The sequence below is a fragment of the Piliocolobus tephrosceles genome, chromosome 8 (genome assembly GCF_002776525.5).
Source record: "Piliocolobus tephrosceles isolate RC106 chromosome 8, ASM277652v3, whole genome shotgun sequence".
Classification (NCBI taxonomy): Eukaryota; Metazoa; Chordata; class Mammalia; order Primates; family Cercopithecidae; genus Piliocolobus; species Piliocolobus tephrosceles.
The window spans coordinates 93,063,470-93,084,318 of record NC_045441.1 but is presented as its reverse complement, the minus strand read 5'-3'; the positions used below and the strand labels follow the sequence as shown (position 1 = coordinate 93,084,318).

At 34.7% G+C, this 20,849-nt stretch overlaps 1 protein-coding gene and 1 non-coding gene across 2 annotated transcripts in view; both read right to left on the bottom strand.

Moving 5' to 3' along the window:
- MAGI2 (membrane associated guanylate kinase, WW and PDZ domain containing 2) overlaps positions 1-20,849 on the bottom strand; it is a 1,516,313-nt gene that overhangs the window by 1,390,338 nt on the left and 105,126 nt on the right. The window lies entirely within an intron of this gene.
- Positions 12,262-12,368, bottom strand: LOC111552492. Its single transcript, XR_002734646.1, has one exon. It is a non-coding gene; the product is annotated as a U6 spliceosomal RNA (small nuclear RNA).

Below are 20,849 nucleotides of genomic sequence, written 5' to 3'. Positions count from 1 at the left end.
AAAGGTAGCATTTTTTGAGCACTTTATATGTGACAGAGTCTGCATTAAACCTTTAACACATAGTATCTTCTTTAATACTAATATTCACTTCATGAGGTAGGTTCTATTACCATTCCCACTGAAGCTCTCAGAAATGAGTGATCAGATCCACAAGGGCTGATTAGTGCAAAAGCAGGTTTTCAGACAAGCCAGTTCAGGGCATGCAAAGCTTGTCGCTTTGGGAAGTAAAGATTCAATTCCTGTTAATGTGATCTTCCTGAAATTCAGATGCAGTTGATCACTCTACCACTTTCCCTTCCTAGTGTTTTGAATTATAAAATTGTGTAGACCATTGCAATAATCCAAACTATTTCCTTTATCCCTGGTAGCTCATTAGAACTTAGTAGGCAGATACTGTGTTCTGATTTCTTCTTCAAACTACTCCCTAATTCTTCAATAGTTTTGTGGCCCTTGATTTCCAGACCATTCACCATCCTTATTGCCCTTTTCTGAATGGACTCCAGATTTCTCCTGATCCTATTAAATGTAGAGTCAAGAACAATTACGGAATCCTGGGTAGGATTTAATAGGGAGGGAGTACATAGGAAATATTAGTTCCTTTCTTTCAAACAAGTCATATTGGGTAGAGCAGTAAATCACTATTTATGCAGGTACATAAGTCCCAATACTAATTTGTACTGTGCTTGCAATAAACTGTAATTCTAAGCATTTTATTTATGCATACACTCTTGATAATTCCTATACCCTTTCCCTTATATTTAATCAGTTATCTTTGTGAACCTAAGTTCAGATTTTACATTCATCATTCCCAATCTATTATTTTTGGTTAAACTCATTCATCATCCCTTTAGAGTTCTAACTGTAGGAAGTAAACATAGGGATTAGCTGTCTTTCCCAGTGTTTGATGCACACAGATATGAAAACCTTGTTGATTATATCTCATCCAAATATTTTATTTGAAAAAATAACAATGTAGACTTGGGCAGGCTCACAAACAGATATGTGATTTGTCAGTATAGCTCTCATCCAGTCCCATTACTGCCCACTTCCTCTCAACTTGTACCAATCTATGAATAAATTTACTTAGATACAGTACTTTCATCAGATCTTTTTTCAGTGCTCATTTTTCCTTTTTTCTTTTTCTGTAGCCCAGGCTAGAGTGCAGTGGCACAATCTTGGCTCACTGCAACCTCCCCCTCCCAGGTTCCGGTTCAAGCAATTTTCCTCCCTCAGCCTCCTGAGTAGCTGGGATTACCAGCACGTGCCACCATGCCCAGCTAATTTTTGTATTTTTAGCAGACATGGTTTCACCATGTTGGCCAGGATGATCTCGAACTCCTGACCTCTTGATCTGCCCGCCTCAGCCTCCCAAAGTGCTGGGATTACAGACGTGAGCCACTGTGCCAGGCCTCATTTTTTCAATAATGGCATCAAATGACCTTCAGTTCTTACACAGCATCTCTATAGAATTCCTCTTATCTACAAGCCTACCAATCCATTTTATAGTATTTGGATTTATTATTGATTATTTTACAATTTCTTATTAGCAATTACTAAATAAGGGTTTAGAATTTTGTTGGGTATTCAAGTCAAACTCTGAAACCTACTACCTTTTCTTTTTCTTTTTATGTTATTATATGTATTTCTTATTTTTTTTCTTTTTTATTATACTTTAAGTTCTAGGGTACATTTTCACAACGTGTAGGTTTGTTACATATGTATACTTGTGCCATGTTGGTGTGCTGCACGCATCAACTCGTCATTTACATCAGATATAACTCCCAATGCCATTCCTCCCCCTACTCCCCATAATAGGCCCCAGTGTGTGATGTTCCCCTTCCCGAGTCCAAGTGATCTCATTGTTCAATTCCCACCTATGAGTGAGAACATGTGGCGTTTGGTTTTCTGTTCTTGTGATAGTTTGCTGAGAATGATGGTTTCCAGCTGCATGCATGTCTCTACCTCTTCTTTTTAAAAAAACTTTCAAAATATGATTCATTTAAATTACTGATGTAGGCATAAAGGTGATTTTATTGAATGTTTAGTTAATTTGTTAACCAAAGTCATTTTCAAAATATTTTCACCTGATACAAAAATAAAAAAGACAATAGAGTTAAAATACATAAATATAAATTAATTGAAAATAACAGCACAAACAACTCAAATGGAAGAAAAGTTATTTTTTAATAGTAGCAGGTCACTGTATTCTTCTAGGAATTTTATAAGTTTATGTATAACTTTTAAAAACTACTTTTCTAATAAACTCTGGAAACTTTCCTTTGATGAAAGAACAAATTTTACTTTCCAAAAACATTTAGTATTTTAGAGTTAAGGATGATAATACACTGTGAAAGAACAATGAAGTAAGTTTGCTATCTAATTACTCACCCAGCAACCCATCCATGTCATCTCTATACACATCTAGTAAACACCTTTGAGAGGCAGCTTTGACATTGGACTGAGGAAAGGACTTGAGGTTAGGACACCAGATTCACATTCTGTTTCTGCCACTTAACTTCTTATGTAACATTAGTGTTCCATTTCCTTATCCATAAAACAGAATTAATACTATCAGCCTCACTGGAGTGTGAATATTACATAATATAATGGATTTCCAAGTGTCTGGTGTAATATTTACATATTGATGATGTCAGTAAACATGGTTAAGAATCTAATAAAAAATGGTTATTTTAGTTCTCAGGTTGAAAAATATCACTTTGAATTTTAATTGTATTTAATTTAGGACTTTTTCATAATCCTTTCTTTTTTTATAAGTCTTTTATAATTTCATTAAAAGCCCCTGCCTTTGATCTCTGCATAATCCAGTTACAACAAAGCAATATCTGGTACCATTGGAGGCCCTGGCTGTTAAACAATTTGATTATTGCCCTGAGTCAGACTATCAGGTGAGCCTCTACTTAAACCATACCTATGTATGCCCAGGGCGTATAGTCCCTATTTTAAAGAATTATGGTATGCTTTTAGAAAGAGTAATGTTGTTGTATTACAATCTTTACCTCTAGCCATATTGCTCTTGCAATTTTGGAGAGCTTAGTTGAGAATTTAAATGCAGGAAATATAAAAATCACAACTATGTGATGCTTCCATCAAAGATCTGTAATTGATAAAGTGTAATGATGACATAGTCTGTCCTCAAGACTGATTAAATTCTAGTACTCTATCCATCTTCATCAGATTATTCTTGAAAGCATAATTCAATTATATATGTATGACATGTATAATTATAAACAATGTTCATGGGATACTTGAAGAACATTCAAATGTGGTCCAAAAGGAATGGTTTTTAAATGTTAAGAAAAAGTCTGGTAACTTTCATGTTGAAATTTCTCAAGCATAAGTGCTTTGGTTCTTGGTTTACATTGCTGAGCTATGACTTGGTGAATCATCTTTGTAAAAGAACAACATAAATATAAATGCAAATTGTAAGAGTCACTTTTACAGTGGGGGGAGTTCCCCCTCTAACACATGAAGATACTCCGAAGATTTTACAAAATTCACAACATAATCACCTTTTCTTAACAAAAATGCAAAGATATAGGGTGACTTTAACATAGTTTATTTTTATCAGAATAGAGTGTTTAGGCTGTGTCTTCAGGCTGCATTTTACTTCTTTGAACAGTGCTTGAGTGAACATCAGTGACCATGATTTATGTATAGAAAAGGGAAAAAATGCCTGCTGTGATATGAGTGGCATTTTTAGATACAGCGAGAGAACTCTCAAGGTCAAGAATAGAAAGATCCTTGGAAAATGCACAGTATAAATATTGAATCAATGGAAGAAATTATAAAGGAAAGGCAAGATATATGTAGTAATACCAAACAGCAAAACTTTAGTACAATAACCATAACACTTAATACTAGAGAAATGGTAAATATATAGGAAAATATGCAGAAAAATGGTAAACATATAGGAAATAGATAAAGGAGAATCCAAAATATGTAGTAAGATAATTTTATTTTCTGAAGTACATAGCCACATCCTTAGTGGACAAAAGATGGGTAAATCATTTTGACAAAATTTATTTTGCAGATATTAAGGGAGAAATGAAAAATTTGAGCTAAAAGCTATTGAGAATTTCAGTAACTAGTGCATTACTCTCACATATTATTTTAAATGTTCAATAGTTTGGAAGCTAATTAGGCAATATATATCTCCTTGGTTTACATTTCTTAACACTTGTACTTTCTCTTCTGCAACACTATATTTAAAAATAATGACTTAATGTAATGTCCATCTTCTCTTCCAAACTGCAAACACTTCTTACTTAGGGGGCTCACCTGACAGATTACCACTTTCTTTCAGCACCTAACACAGAGTGGATATTCAATTATATTATGACTAAATTAATGAGTCTCCACATCATTTAGCTAATATTCTCATTCTTGGGAAATCAACTCAGATTGATAATTCAGAAGGACAAAAAGTGTTATAACAATAGCTAACAACTATTGAGCATTTGCAACCTATTGGTTTCCATAGGTTATCTTATTTAATTCTCATGATAGATTTATCAGGAAGCTACCATTCTGTATCCATTTAGGACACAGGTGAACTGAAGCTCAGGGACGTTAAATAGAATGCCTAAAGTCACACTACTATTAAGAGGTTCTGACAGGATTTGAGGCTTATTCTGCCCAACTTCAAAGCCCAAGGTCTTAAACATCAGTATGTTGTATAGTACTATAAACTGTTTATGACAGAGTTACTTATGAAAATAAAAACTAGGATGATCTACCTAACAATATGGAATTAAATATTCTTATAATTTATACAATTTAAATAATGACCAATATGGAAATAAAAACAAGTTATGTATAAGAAAAAAGAAGGAGCTTACACAGTATAGTATTTCATTTATAATGTATGTGTTGATAAAATCAGGATAGAGGAAATTCAAATAGTGTGTGTGAAGATGACTGAGTTAATGGTATATTTGGTTTTTAATGCCAACAGTGGCTTTTAATAATTCGATATGAATATTTGACTTTTTTTAAGCTTCCACCTATAAGTGAGATTATATACTATTTTTCTTTCCATGTCTGCATCATTTTACTTAGTATGATGTCCTCTAGGTCCATCCATGTTTTGGCAAATGGTAGGATCTCCTTTTCATTTTTTTATTTTTTATTTATTTTTTATTTTTATTTATTTTTTTTTTTTTTTGAGACGGAGTCTCGCTCTGTCACCCAGGCTGGAGTGCAGTGGCCTGATCTCAGCTCACTGCAAGCTCCGCCTCCCGGGTTTATGCCATTCTCCTGCCTCAGCCTCCCAAGTAGCTGAGACTACAAGTGCCCGCCACCTTGCCCGGCTAGTTTTTTGTATTTTTTAGTAGAGACGGGGTTTCACGGTGTTAGGATCTCCTTTTTAAAGGCTGAACAAAAATACAGAGATAAAGAATAACAGTTGTTAGGGGGATAAGGAGAAGATGGAAGATGTAGGTCAAATGATACAAAGTAGCAGATATGTAGAATGAACAAATCTAGAGATCTAACGTACAACGAAGACTAGAGTTAATAAAATTGTATAGTACCAGGGACTTCTGTTAATTAAGGACATTTTAGCTGCTTCTGTCACAGAAAAAAAAAATTCTGTGAGATGACAGATATATTAATTTGCTTAACTACAGTAATCATATTACTGTCTATATGTATCCCATAACATCATGTTATAACCTAAGACATACATAATAACATTTATTTTAAAATGGTGACATCTGAAATTGAAAACAGATGAAAAGTCTATTTTCCTCAGTATTTAAGACCCTTAGTAGAGAAACACGGAAAAGTCTTATCTACTTCGCTTTATTTGAATTTAGAGAGTTTTCAAGCAATCTTTTTACTTTAAAAGGTGTGTGAAATTGAGAACATTTTATATTGCACATTCCACTGTGAAATTCATTGTGAATTCTATAGAAGTGCAGTAACAAATGGGAGCATGTGAGGCTCTGCTTGCATTGGTCCCGCCAGGCACAGACTACCAAATTAAATATTGTGTGTGCACTCCTATACATGTCCAGAGTTTCGCTTCATATGAAGATTTAAAAAATTGCAAAGAGAAAGATCTACAGCATAAGTCAGCAGTGCAGACAGAGATGCGCTCAGATTTAAATGAATTAATCTGAGCAGTTGGTTCAAGTTTGAGATCAAAATTCCATCAGTCTTTCTTGGTACAATGAAAAGCGATTATTTTAATCCATAAATCCTGACATTCCTGTATCATGGGTACCTATATGATCACCTCTTAAAAAATACAGTAGTGAAAATCTGCTGGAATAAAAAGTGCTTTGTGTTTTTCAAATTGAACTACAATGCCCATAGAGATAACCATGTAGGGCAATGCTCATTCTTAAGACATGTTCTAATCTCTGATTGAAAAAACAGAACACAGGGCTTCATCCTGCCTATCTGCCACATGGGTAACTGAACACTTAATTGTGATGTGGTGTGTGCCTACTCGTCAGACATCCTGTATGCTTGCTTCAGCATTGCCACCATGTTGAGCTGCATGCAAATGAGTAAAGCTAGTGACCCGGGAACATCTTCCTATTTTTAGGACAAGTGATGATTGAGCAGCAATGAACATAGACATCCTTTGTGATAGTGTCTACCTGCAGGTTTGGCATGTGGCAAATGCTCTCAAAATGTTAGTCGCTTTAAAATAGAAAAAACAAAACAAAACGAAAAACACTTTTGGATTTATAATGATTAATTACTCCCCTTGGCAACCTATTGCAGCAGCTCTGGAATGTTTCATTTTAGAAGGCAGTGAGACTAAGGGTGGGGTTGTTTATTTGTTGCTGTTCTACATAGAGTTTGGAGAAGCAGGGAAGCTTTGCTGTTGCAGATGCATCTGCCTTTTCTAGATTAGTGTGTGGGTTAGAAACAAACAAATCCACCTCCATTTTTAACAGGAATCCAAGTATTTCTAAGTTAGGTGGTCTGGGGACCAGACTTTGAGGACTGTCACTCATACCAGAATAAATAAGAAAGATACCTTAGATGGACTGGGAATGTTATTTTAGCAGCCTTCCTTCCATAAGAGCATGCAGTAACAGCTGTATTTACGACCGGCAAGCTCTACACTGAAAATTCTGACCAAAGTCCAAAGAACTTTTCAAACCAGGGTCTTTAACCTACAGTCCATACATTTTGAGAGTCTCTCTGGATGAGCTTCTGGGGCCTCTGTGAGTCTCACAGGATTATAGGCAATATGTGACATGTACATTTTGTCTGGAGAAAGGTCCTACTGCTTTTGTCAGATTCTCAAAAGTGTTTAGGATCCCCAAATATGTTGTATCCCATGCTAAATGTTGTAATACATTTTCGCTCCCTTGAGACGAAAGAGCCAGGAGTTCCCCTAAATACCAATGTCAGTGATGGGAGAGCCTCGCAATCCCGCCTTGAGAGAAAAGACTTCCCTGTCCACCTACAGAAGGTACTCCTACTTCCTGCTAAGGGACAATGCTTCCTTGATTCTTTTTTCTTTTCTCCCCCACAACTTTTAGTGTAAATTTTGGGGTTTGGGATCAAAAAAGATTATACAGAATTTATATAATAAATAATCTAGAAAAATTCTTGTAAACAAAGGAGTCTTTGATAATCATAGAAATAGTATTCATAGGTACACAGTATACCTCTACCCTCTGAAGTTAATGATTTGGGTAACTACATTTTGAAGACATTTTGCTGATTACACTAGGACTTAAAAAGAGTTTTGCAGCTCCCTTGGCATCCGGCTATTGGTAATAGGTGCAGCCAACATTTTACCCTAAGTTTCTTTCCCACTATATTTGACTTCCTCCCAATACTATATTTGCCCAACATAATACCATTAGCAAAGGGTGCAGCATAGCTTCCTGGATTCTTGATTCAGCGTTCAGAGCCAGGGAAAAGAAACTGATTCTACAGTCACTCAAGTGGTATTAGCTAGCAAAAGTCAGTAGTTGTTGTTGTATGATTATTTTCTTTAGGCTTATAATCTTCAACTTGGTCATACTTTCATTCAATATAATACATTTTCTAGAAAATAAGTACAAGGAGGAGCATGATATTTTATGGTTATGTTTTGCCGTAAGTTATTTTAAGAGTATCTTCTTGAGAGAAAAAAATATATTCATCTCATTATTCTATTTAAAGGGCTATGCAAGTTTTAGATGTACAATTTGAAAATTCAGTATGGCCATGCCAAATTGTGAAACATTTCTATTTTTAGCTATTTAGTAATTGTGTATGATTTTTAAAAATAATGTTCATTTACTGTTTTGTACTGTTAAGTGATATAACCATACTATGTTATAATTCTATGACTTAATTTATCAGTTTTAGGTAATATACTTTGGCTCCACACTGTTACAGATGGTGCAATCAGTCAATATTGTACCTACGGGTTTCTACATATGGTAGTTACATGCTTGTTTTTTTTGTTTGTTTGTTTTCTTTTTTTGTTTGTTTGTTTTGAGAAATCACTAAAATTCTTCCTGAGTTACTCTCCCAATTTTTTGTTATTTGTATATTTTTAATTGCCAGGGCATATACAATTCATTTTGGACTTTTTCATCAAATCCACACATTTCTTTCTACTACTTTTCTTCGTTCTACTAAGTATATTAATGCTTATCACCAGCCATTTGCTAAAGTTTTCCCTGTCATCCTTGATTGGCTGAAATTCAGTCTCTGGTATGCGAGCAGTATTTCTTGATTTGTGGCACATTCTATATTGTTTGTGGCTTTATACTTAACGAACATCTTCGCTGGACATGAAATCCCCAGCTTAAACTTTGTTTCCTTGAGTATTTCAGAGGTTTTGTTCCACTAATATCTACTGCTGCATACAAACAAGGAGAAATCAAAGGCCAACCTGAGATTTTTTTTCCTCCTGCAAATAATATGATCTTTTTGGTTGGCCATTTAAAAGATGCTTTTTGTATTAATTTACTAGAATGTGTCTTAAGTACATATATCCTGAGTATGTAGCAGAAAGATATGTCCCAGCATTGACTCAGTTTTTACTGCTACATAATATATGCTTTTAATATATATGGTTATTCTTTTCTGTTTTTAACATTTTTCCCTCAAATTATATTTTCAAATATTTGTTCTGTTCTATTAGTTTTGGTTTTATTTTTCATGGACTCTAATGATGAACATACAACTTCTGCCTTGTCTGGTTTATGTACCTATCATTTTTTCCCTAATTCTTTATATAATCCATTTTAATTTTGATGCCTTGCCTTGCCTCATTATATCCTTTGTCTTTTTGCTGTGCTTTCTTCAGTGTCTATTCTCATGTCTCCTCTGTGTAATTCTGTTACATTTCTGTGATTTTAGTTTGTTTTAGTTTGTTTTGTTTGTGGTTTTAGTTTGTTTCTTCCATTTCACTGAATTCTGCCAATTGAAATTCTATTTCCTCCCACTGTCTTGAGTTCTTGCACTTATGATTCATGGTCTTCCTTTATCGTTGTAAAAGCTTTATTTTCAATGCATAGTAAAACTTTAGGTGACAGCTTTCATATCTGGCCTGTAGCAACATTTTTCTTATAAATGCTCATCTATTGACAAATTTGTTGCTTTCTTTCACATTTTTTTCTAATAGGATTTTGGTATTAATTGTCTGCCAGTTTTTAAAAATTATTTGTCTATTGAAAGAGTTGTTTTTTTCCTAGACAAGCTTTTGTGCACAAATTTCCTAGGTAAGTGTGCCTATGGCTAGGGAAGGCAGAATGGTGTGTGTATGTGTGAACGTGTGTATATGAATGTCCAGAAGTGCCTTTGGGCTTCATAACTCAAGTAAATCTAGTCTTTTATCTTAAACTCTGATCCAAACTTGCATCTCTAGGATGGCCATTTACCTGAGGTTTCAGGAAAGGAGCCAGCACCTGGAGAAGCTCTTAGCCATTTTGTTGAATATGGGAACTCTGGCACAGGGTCACCCTTGGAAGTTAGAACCTAGTGTATGAAGCAAACACCTATTATAAAAACTATTTATAAACTATAGTCAGTGAACTTGACCATTTATCTGCATCTGAATAAACAGGACGCTAGTAGAAAGATCCTTAAATCTGGAGTTACACAGAAGGTAAATTTGGGCACACAGCACCTATGTTGTAAGTACTGGGTCAAGAAATGCCTGAAATACATATAGGGTCAGAGAAAATTACTTTAATTTTTGTACTGGGCAGTAATACTCAGTGGAAATAAATGTTTTGGCATTAAATGGACCTGGATTTAATCCAAGTTCTAAGCATAAGATCATGAACAAATTAGTAAAATTAGTGGTTGGCAGCATATCTGATTCATAAGTGAAGTTTAATAAATGTCAGTTTCCTTCACTCTCCACACTGACGTTGGTAGAAATAATGAGTTGTGTTTATTTAAAAAAATCAGCACCCTTAAGCAACAGGTGATAGTTCTTGGATTGAGTATTTGTTGGAGAAGATTATACAAGAATACAAGTGAAGAACAATTTGGTTAATCTCTGCACTCAGAATCTGGTGCAAAGAGGGCTTACCAACAAAAATAAAAAGAGGTCATATTTTCCCGTCAGTTGAAATGCCTTTACCTTAGAAAGGTGATGGTTCATAAATATCAACATCCTATTTAAGGAAGCAGTGTGCAGTTATCCGCAGTGGCCAATAGAGCCTAGTTCATGAAGACCAGGATGGGGATCCTATAACAAACTGTGATTAAACCTAGTCTTAGTCTTTCAGCTACTTGAAAATCCCACAAGTTGAAGTTCTAACAGGTTGAAATCTTCAGCTGAATTTCCAACATGTTGAACTGATGTGCACTTCTAATATCTGTCTTAACTTCTTCCCCAGTATTTTGGTAAGGTGCTGGGTACCCTACATTATCTTGCTGCAGAAAGGAGAACTGGATAACTTCTTATACTCATCTTCAGGCTATCTTGGCCCTGGGACAAGAGTTCTGTTCCTCAGCTCCAGATCTACTTGTTTTCACTGTCTAGTTAGTGATCTCACTTTTCTTGAACTTGTCCATCACCTTTCTGGTTTACTTGTACTGCAACAGAGGCTGATTCTCAATGAGAACTCCATAAGAGGGCATACCTACCTACTAGGTTCCTCCCTGTCTTGGTCTGACATACTATACTCACTTTAAAATGACATATTTAAGAGTTTTATGAGGTAATTTGATGGAAACAATAATGAGCCAGAAATTTCATTTCTTCCCGTTAAACCTTGACAAAATTGGATCATCAGAAAGCAAAGGGCCTAGGCCTTGTTATTCATTCTCTGCAAGAATAACTCAGTCCCTTGTGTTAACATAGAGTATTATGCTCTCAGTACTGTTCGAGCTCAGTAAAAGAAATGTCCACTGAACAAAGTGCATCTTTTTCAAAACTGTAGTTGAAGACATGGTCTGTTTTGTGTCCCAATATCTCTTACAAAAGAACTAACAAAGTGGGTTGTATCTTCAAGTCAATGTCAAGACAGTTTTTCTCTGTAGAATTATTTAGATGCTTTTTTATTATGCAATTAAAAGGATATAGCCAAGAAACTCTTCTTAATCTGATATTCCAGAGAATTTAGAATCATATTCAGTGCTTATGTACTTGTAATTTAGTTAATTCAGATACCAAGTACCACATATTATTTTGCTTCTCTTGGGTGACTTGTTTATTTTACATTTTCTTCATGTTCAAAACACTAATCTCTTCACTAATTATCATGAGGAGCCACTTTTTTAAAAATTTATTTATTTATTTATTTATTTATTTATTTATTTTTGAGACAGGGTTTCACTCTTGTTGCCCAAGGTGGGGTGCAATGGCGCAATCTCGGCTCACTACAACCTCTGCCTCCTGGATTCAAGTGATTCTCTTGCCTCAGCCTTCTGAGTAGCTGGGATTACAGTTGTGCGCCACCACGGCTGGCTATTTTTTTGTATCGTTTTTAGTAGAAATGAAGTTTCACCATGTTAGCCAGACTGGTCTTGAACTTCTGAAATCAGGTGATCCACCCGTCTTGGCCTCCCAAAATGCTAGGATTATAGGCGTGAGCCATCATGCCCAGCCTGAGGAAGCACATTTTTACATTTTCAGCTTTACTGAGGCATAATTGAAATTCAAAAACTTGCATATATTTATTGTTCACAATTTTATGAATTTGAATATATGCAAATACTCATAATAACATCACCACAGTCTAAGCAATATACATATTCAGCATCTCCAAATGTTTCCTTGTGTCACTTTGTAATTTGGGGGGGGGGGCGGCAAAATATGGTAATACGGAATACTTTACACATTTCTGTGTCATCCTTGCACAAGGACCATACTAATCTTCTGGGTATTGTTATAATTTTAGTATATATGCTACTGAAGAGAGCACCATGAGGAACCACTTTGCATATCCTAATATGAAAGGACAAGAATAAAGCTATCTACGTATTTCACAGACGCTTTTAGATTTGACACTTTGCATCTAAGACTCCAATAAAGCTATCTATGTATTTCACAGACACTTTTAGATTTGACACTTTGCATTTAAGACTCCATATGAAGGAAGAAGAAGACATTTATATATATTTTTATTATTGATTTTCACCATCCTGATGTATTTTCTTTAAAAAATGGCATTGGCCCCAAAACTGGCTAATTATTATTTTTTAAGTTTGAAAGTAATATGTATTATGTTAAAAAAATATTAAATTGAATATTCCACTACCCCTAATTTCCCTGATTCTGCTCCCTGTAGCTAATCACTGCTAGGAGGAGTTTCTTATGTAACATTACAGGAATTGCCTTCAAATTACTTTCTAGTTTTCATTTTCAATAGATCACTTCAAAACTATTTACAATGTAGCTAGAGTATGGATTATAAAACCAAACAAATAATTGAGGGTCACTTAATTATCAGTCAGCACTAACAAAAAAGCAACAATACTTAATCAATTACATCCATCCATGTATCTGTATACAAGCTTGTCATGCCCAATTAACTTTACATAGAGATTGCATTTTTAAAAACATAATGTATAGATTTTTAAATTGTGGAATTTTAGATCTGAGAGCAACCTTATAACTAAATTAGTGTTACTTCCTCATTTTATAGGTAAGGTAAGTAAGTGAGGACTAGATATACTAGTTCAATGAGATGAATCCAAATCCCTTGACTCCTGACTGTATATGAGATAATGTCAAACTCTGCGAACTAGAGATGTAACAACTAACTATGGATGCTCAGCAATTTAAATGAAATAAAAACACAGCTACAAAACACTTCACTGGTTAAAAAAAAAAAAAAAAGTACAACGAATCAATCTTAATTACATCAGTAACATCTGAGGACCAGTATTACACTATGAATAACAGAATTACTTACTCCCAAGATGTTCACAGGCTAGCTAGGGAGGTAAGACATAAACATGTTTTAGAAATCTAGCAATGCAAAGAGAAATGAATATAAAATAACTTACAAGATTGCTATAGAAATGAGCAATTCCTATAGGAACAAGTGCTATAGGAATGAGAGGCAGGAATAACTTGTGTATAGTGATGGTGTCATGGAGGAGGTGGCATTTCAGTCAGGTTTATAGGCCACGTAAAAGAAAGAGGATTTCTTATGCCAATAAAAATAGATATAAACAAAGATACAAAAATGAGAAAGTTTTTGGTGTGTTCAGAAGACAGTGAGTACCTGAATTTGACTGAAACTTTGGATTTGCACATGCAACAGTTGACAGTATTAAATGGCAGGGATGCTTTGGTGGATGGAAGACTCTAAATGGCACACTTAGGAACTTGCGTTTTACCTTGCAGGTAACAAGAAACCACTGAAAGTTATTAGGGAACAGGATAACATAAAAGTGGCATTTACCTGGGTGACTCAGGTAAAGCGTGAGCTAGAGAATTGGGGTTAGGGTAAGAGTTAATTTAGGAGAGTCAGTTAAGAAGTGATCCCCAATAGTAGTGCTTGGGTACCTGTGGAAAACAATCCCTCTTCTGATGAAAACTGCTCTGTCTTTAATCTCTCTGGATAACTATGAGAGACAGATGATCTCAAATGAGTAGATAATCTGCAGGGTGACTCCAAGAATGTCCACATCCATCTATTTATTACATATTGTTACGGGTTGAATTGTGTCCTCCTAAATGCCTACATTGAAGTCCCAACTCCTTAGTACCTCAGAATGTCACCTTGTTGGGAAACAGGATCACTGCAGACATAATTAGTTAAGATGAAGTCATACTGAGTAGGGTATGCCCCAATCCAATATGACTCATCATGTCCTTATGAAAAGGAGAAATGTGGGCACAGACACATACATCAGCAGAACACCAAGTGAAGATGATGGAAGAGATCAAGTTGATGCTCTATAAAGTCAAGGAGAACCACAGATTGACAGCAAACCAGCAGAAGAGGCATAGCATAGATTCTTTCTCACAGGACTCAGAAGGAACCAACCCTACTGACAGTTTGATCTTGAAATTCTATTCTCTAGAACGGTGAGAAAATAAATTTCTGTTGTTTAAGCCACTCAATTGTGGTACTTTGTTACAACAGACCGAGCATACTAATGCATGTATGAACACTAGAGTCTAAGAATCCAGGAAGACACCAAGTCTGAAGGTTGGATTTTGATGTTCTCTTGAGGTATAGAGTGCAAAAAGTGCTATTAACTAAATTTGCTAAGTTTCAGAATTGAGAAATTCTCGTAATATTTGTTTCTTGGATGTGTTCTAAAAAAAATCTAAGAATTATGAGGAAGAAAAATAGTCTAAGTTAAAAATAAACTTTGAGGCTAAATCACTTCTTGGTTCTAAGGATTCTGTGTGATAGTAACAGCTTTTTGAAATATGTAGTCATAACTAGCATCTTAAGTGTATGCCTGAGTTCAAGATTTTCATTTATTTTGCATTCACTATTCCTTAGTCAAGAAAATCACCCCTTATCCATTATTTCCACTGTTGCACAGAAAACTGCCAAATGTGAAGAGGCGTATTAAATGTAAAAATATTACCAAATGATCTGGCAATAAATTCCATTGTTAATAATTCTCATAGGTAAACCATTTCTACATTTTTTTCTTCTTAAAATTACATTTTACTAGTCAGATTAAAGGAAGAATAGACCTTTAAGTTAGATAGGATGAACAAAAGAATCCATAATTTTTGAGGGAAGAGTAATACCCAACACTTAGACTTTTTTGTAAGGTTGCCATTCTGGCCTAGTTAGTAAAAAGAAACCATCATTATTGTTTTCATTTTCTTACGAGTCCTCCCTTCAGCTCACTTCCTACTTAATTAAGAAATCACTTATTAACCCAAGTGCCTTCATTTCTTCCCACTATCCTTGCAAATACTCATATAATTTCCTATGAACATTTCACTGCTCATAAAAATCAATCCAGTTTTGAGTTTTTGTTTTCAGAGGATAAAATTTACGATGAAAGTACTTTACCGTGAGTTTTTCCCTTCTTGTTTTCAACATGTGGTGGGATAAATTTCCCTAAACAGCTTTTGATTCTGATTTATCTTGCTCATTAGACTGTTATTGCATCAATCCATTTCTAGGCACTGTTTTGCCTTGCTCATCAGACTTACCGCATCAATCCTTTTCTAGGCACTAAGGCCCTCTGCAACTGTACTGCCCTCTGTACTGAGTAGTTCTCCAGTTCTCTGATCCACTAATTCTCCCAACGAAGTCTGTGCTTCTGTTAGTATATTTATCTTATGGTTTGCTGAACCCTCTATACTCCTGGGTTATTGCTCTTCCTTCAGTTTTTTACTGCTGGAAAACTTTCCATTCCTATGGCCAGTATCCCATGTTCAACCTTTCCTCACACCTTATCTGGTTTTCTTAGGCAGAAATGATCTCTCCTTTTGCATTTTTAGAGCTGTTGTTCACACAATTACACAATGGTTTGCAGGGATGTGTCCTGTACAATTGATTATTGCTTATTGAATTCACATCTGTGATAATAGCTCTAATACACTATTATAGTAGATCTTATGTGAGCATAGAGACTCCAGCTGTCTTGAACATTCTGTCACTGGTTTTCAGATTCCCTGGAAATGTCATTTCTTTATTCGTGGCCATGATCCCATAATTCTTGACTCAAGTGATCCTCACCGTTTTTGTCTTAATTCGAGAGTGTTCATCTTTACCTTTTTAATTTTGCCCTAACATGGCTTGAACAATGTTTTGTTTTACAAGGAGCCTGTTCCATAAATATTTGTTGGTTGAAATAATGAATACTGAATGTCTTTCTGTCATGTTAACGTCTTACAGAAAAGTAGCACACTAAAACCATAACAAAAAAGATCTGTCAAATCTATATTTAATTCTTTACAATTTTATTAAATTATGTGAATACATGATCAATACTAAATGACTTCATTTCCCCTCAATCCTGCCTTAATTACTCAAACCTCTCTGTTCTTCCATAATCCCATGATTCATTCTGTGTTATCTTTTCTTCTTTGCCTCTTCCACACTGTGGATCACCCTATCTTAAGCATTTTTTTTTTTTTTTTTTTTTGTCTGCACAGCTTCATTGACATTGAGTGATTAGTTTTGCTTAGCTTTTTAACTAGGCCTATGTTACACGCGAATTATCTCACAGAGCTCTGGTCTTCTTCTCTTGTCACTTTCATCGTATACCTCTTCCTTGAGCTCTGTTCCTGCACTTCCAACTGACCAGACTTCCCATGTGGAAGAGCTGTTCTCCTCTTAATTTTAACATACATCATACTGAGAAGATTCCTTACAGATATACTCTGTTTATCCCTTTGGTAGACTTTAGCTGAAAAGTCCAAGAAACATGAATAATAAAAGCATGGAAAAAACTTAAGTACAGTTATTATTTGGAAATATTTCATGTATAGCTTTGTGTATACGGCCATAAACCTTAAACTGTCCCAGGATTATATCACAGAAAAATCTTAAGTAAAATTACTAGTGCTCTATTATTTAGAGGTTCAATACCAGTTGGTATCACGTATATGTTATCTTCTGATGACAACAAATTAGCCTGAGGAATTATCAGGGAAAACTAGCCCCATAAAATCTGATTAAAAAGCAAGCTAGTTGGTGAAGCCTTTACTCTAAAAATGTAAGTCAAGAATATTAAGATATTGCACGTGATAAAAATAAAGAAGATCCAATCTCATTAATGAAATAAATAAGCATTTTTACAATCTGTGAACAATGCCTGCTTAAGAGATAATGAATTTTCCTGAAATGTTTTATTTGCCCCAAAGCAAAATGCTGTCATTTAAGTAATCTTATTTCAGCTCTGTTTTAATGTGCTGCAGATATTCTAGTTTAATTACACAAATAAAGAAAATTATAATGGCATTTTGGAGTGAAAATTAACCATACCTCTGATACTATTTAATGTAATCAGAGTATGGTAGAAAGGGGAGACCATTTAATGTGTATATACGCTCTGACATTTGTCTCCATTATATTTATTAAATTGTTTGATGCTAGTGCATAATTGTAATTTGGATTTGTATGTCAGCAACATGGTAGGACAAAAAATATAACTAGTCATTGTAATGACCTTGATGATCAAATCTGCCTTATCAATTTCAGTGTCTGCAGTAACTAGTTGCCTGCATTTAAGTGCTGAGTAACTTGTGTGTTGAATATTAATTTGAAAGGAAGTCTAGAAACTATTTTTGTCTAAGTTTCTAGAAATCAAAAAGACGAGTTTTCTGCTTTTTTTTTTTTCTGGCCATCAGAGAAAAACAACTTATCAGGTAAAGTGAAGCATTCATCATTTACAGCCACTTTTGATTTTTTCTATTAATGTAGTTCATCACTTTTTTCCAGAAGAAAAATATCTTTAATCTGTTGTGAAAATAGGGTTTTATCATTTTTGAAACTTTAACAACATAAAATATATGTGCATTAATCACTACGCTCTCTTCTGTTTTAGAACAAAATATGCAATACAGAGGAAGCCGACTCATTGAAGACAACAGGAGAGAACAGCAACTCTGCTCCACATCATTACTTTTGACAAATATTCAGGAAGTCTTAAAGTCTTTAGCTCAAAAAAAAAAAGACATCTCTATCATGTAAGCAAAACTATTTGTACCATCATTTTTCATTCACCACTTTTATGTAATGTATTATTTGTACATAAAAGAGGCTATCTTTAAGGTTTTATGGATTTATAAAATGTAGCAGTGTGTTCATAATTTGCTGATTCATTCATTTTATCAATATCCATACAAATTTATAATTAGGCAATATCATTTCTCAGTAGGAATAGGCAGATTATAGAAAAGGCTTAGGGATTTATAAAATGATACAAATATGTTCTTTTTTTTTTTTTTTGAGACGGAGTCTCGCTCTATCCCCCAGGCTGGAATGCAGTGGCGCCATCCTGGCTCACTGCAAGCTCCGCCTCCCAGGTTCACGCCATTCTCCTGTCTCAGCCTCCGGAGTAGCTGGAACTACAGGCGCCCGCCACCACACCCGACTAATTTTTTGTATTTTTAGTAGAGACGGAGTTTCACTGTGGTCTCCATCTCCTGACCTCGCAATCCGCCCGCCTCCGCCTCCCAGAGTGCTGGGATTACAGGCGTGAGCCACGCGCCCGGCACAAATATGTTCTAAATACAACATTAACATTCATTATCTTGCAAATGTTGTTTTTGCTTGTAAGTATAACACTCGATTGGATATTAGGAAATCTGGTTGCTGTTTCTATCTTGCTTTGTAACCCTGAATAAGCATTCCACTTCTTAGGATATCAACCTCTTGCTTAGATAAAGAAGGGATTAAATAAGATGACCTCCAAAGACTCTTTTAGTTAGTAATAATAATTTAAATATTAATAATAGCTAGCATTTACTATGTGCCAAGTTCTGATTATTTATTCCCCACAACACTCTTTGTGGTGCTGTTATTATTATTTTACCTCAAAGAAAACTGAGTCTAGAGAGGTTGAGCAATTTGGTCAAGGTCCCATGGCTTAAAAGTGGCAGTGCTAGAAAGTGAACCCGGAAGCATAGATCTACAATCTGTGCTCCTGCCTGCCACCTCCTACTGACACTTTTCATGAATAATATTACATGTTTCTGCTTATGGCATTAATAGAAAGTTTTATTTTTCCCCATTGGTGCTCAGGGAAAATTAGAATAAACTTTAGAGCCAATAATTTTGACTTTATAATCCTATCACTTACCCTTTCTGTGACCTTGGGCTAGGTGCTTACACTCCGCGTCTCTTTCCTTGTCTGTGAAATAAGAATACTCACCTACCTCACAGGCCTGTTGTTTGAGTGAAAACTAAAAATGCGTAGTCTAGGAGGCATTCGACCAATTTTGTTTTCTTTTCTAATGTTTAAGTACAGAAGCTGATGCTGAGGCCGGAACTTGATATTAAGACCACATAGTAGGCATTTTTAAGATTCACATTCCTAGTAGCTCAGATGACACTTAAAATCAGACCACTGCTGAACTGTGAGAAGTCACGAAATAAAATTAAAAAGAGAAAAGCCTGCATGTTCCTCTAGGGTGTATGCAGTGCTCCAAAGCCTCAGAGGCCGGATTTTCTGGAAATTTGTTCATTTCAATCTTTAACCTCAGGGGCTTGCAAATAGTCAAGATTGTCTGGTAATAAAACAACAGTTTTTAGAATCTCAGTTTCTGGTCTGTAACTTCATGCCCTCTGCCTTTTTAAAATGAATCTTTAAACAAGCACATAATTTATTTTAGTCTTTCAAGGACATCTTGGGAACACATAATTTAACATGTTTCATATTATAAAGAAAAAAATTGCTGTGAGAAAAGTAATAATAAGGACCTTGCCAAATTGTCTCATTATTACAGTTAATCAACATCAGTCCATCTCCCACCTTATAGTTCTGTTTTAATTGCAGATGTTAAAAAAATAAGGGAATGAACACTTGCATACATCTTCCTTTGAATTTCTGTGTGATGAAGGCTTAAGCAAATGTTTAAGAAGATGCGCTGAATGGAAACTAAATTGACAGTAGAATTAAGTTTGAGGAAGATTCAAGGATATGGATTAAATAGTCATTCTTCTTATTACAATTTTGAATTTAGATAAGAATCACATAGCTTTGTTTTTCTGCTAAGTTCTAAATATCTTGGTCTGTTACTGAGAAAATTATTGTTAAATATTTTGATGTTTAAGAAAAGTACCTCAAAAGCATCTGGAAATGAGGGAAATCTACATCCCTTTGCTTAATTGACTGTATGAAACAAATGGACAAACCAAGTTTAAATAGTGCATTGAGAAAAGTTATAGAATTTTAATTTCTTTCATTTAATAAAAACAGCTCTATTAAGTAAATGTTATTATAGAATAGTCCTACAGACCTAAAGAGTTCCTTCAGATTGGAAAATGAAACTGTTATTTGATTCTAAAACCAGGAAAAGTTGTATAAAGCAAAGAAACAATATGCTTCAAATTTTTTTAAAGTAAACTGAACTGTTGGAATGTATGCTTAATGTTAAAGAATGATCTGACATTTTCATATATGTCTGACATTTGAAACTATTGTAGGGTTAAAGAATTTAAATTAAGTAGGATTTATAGTGAATCAAAATATCATAGGACATTCTGTTTTGTCTTGTTATGCATCTGGTAAAATGTACTTGAAGTTAAATTTCTCTGTTCACAAATTTTAATGACTTGTAGTTAAGTAAAATAAGACACTACAGAATGGTACCAACACAGTGATTTCAGTCTTGCTGTTAACTAGCATGTTGAAATTTCTTCAATGAAAATAATACTAGAAGAAAAACTGAAGAATTTGCTTCATATTTTATGCATGCAGGATAAAAGTATAAATAAAGAGAACAGGCTGTTCTAAGTCTAATTCCA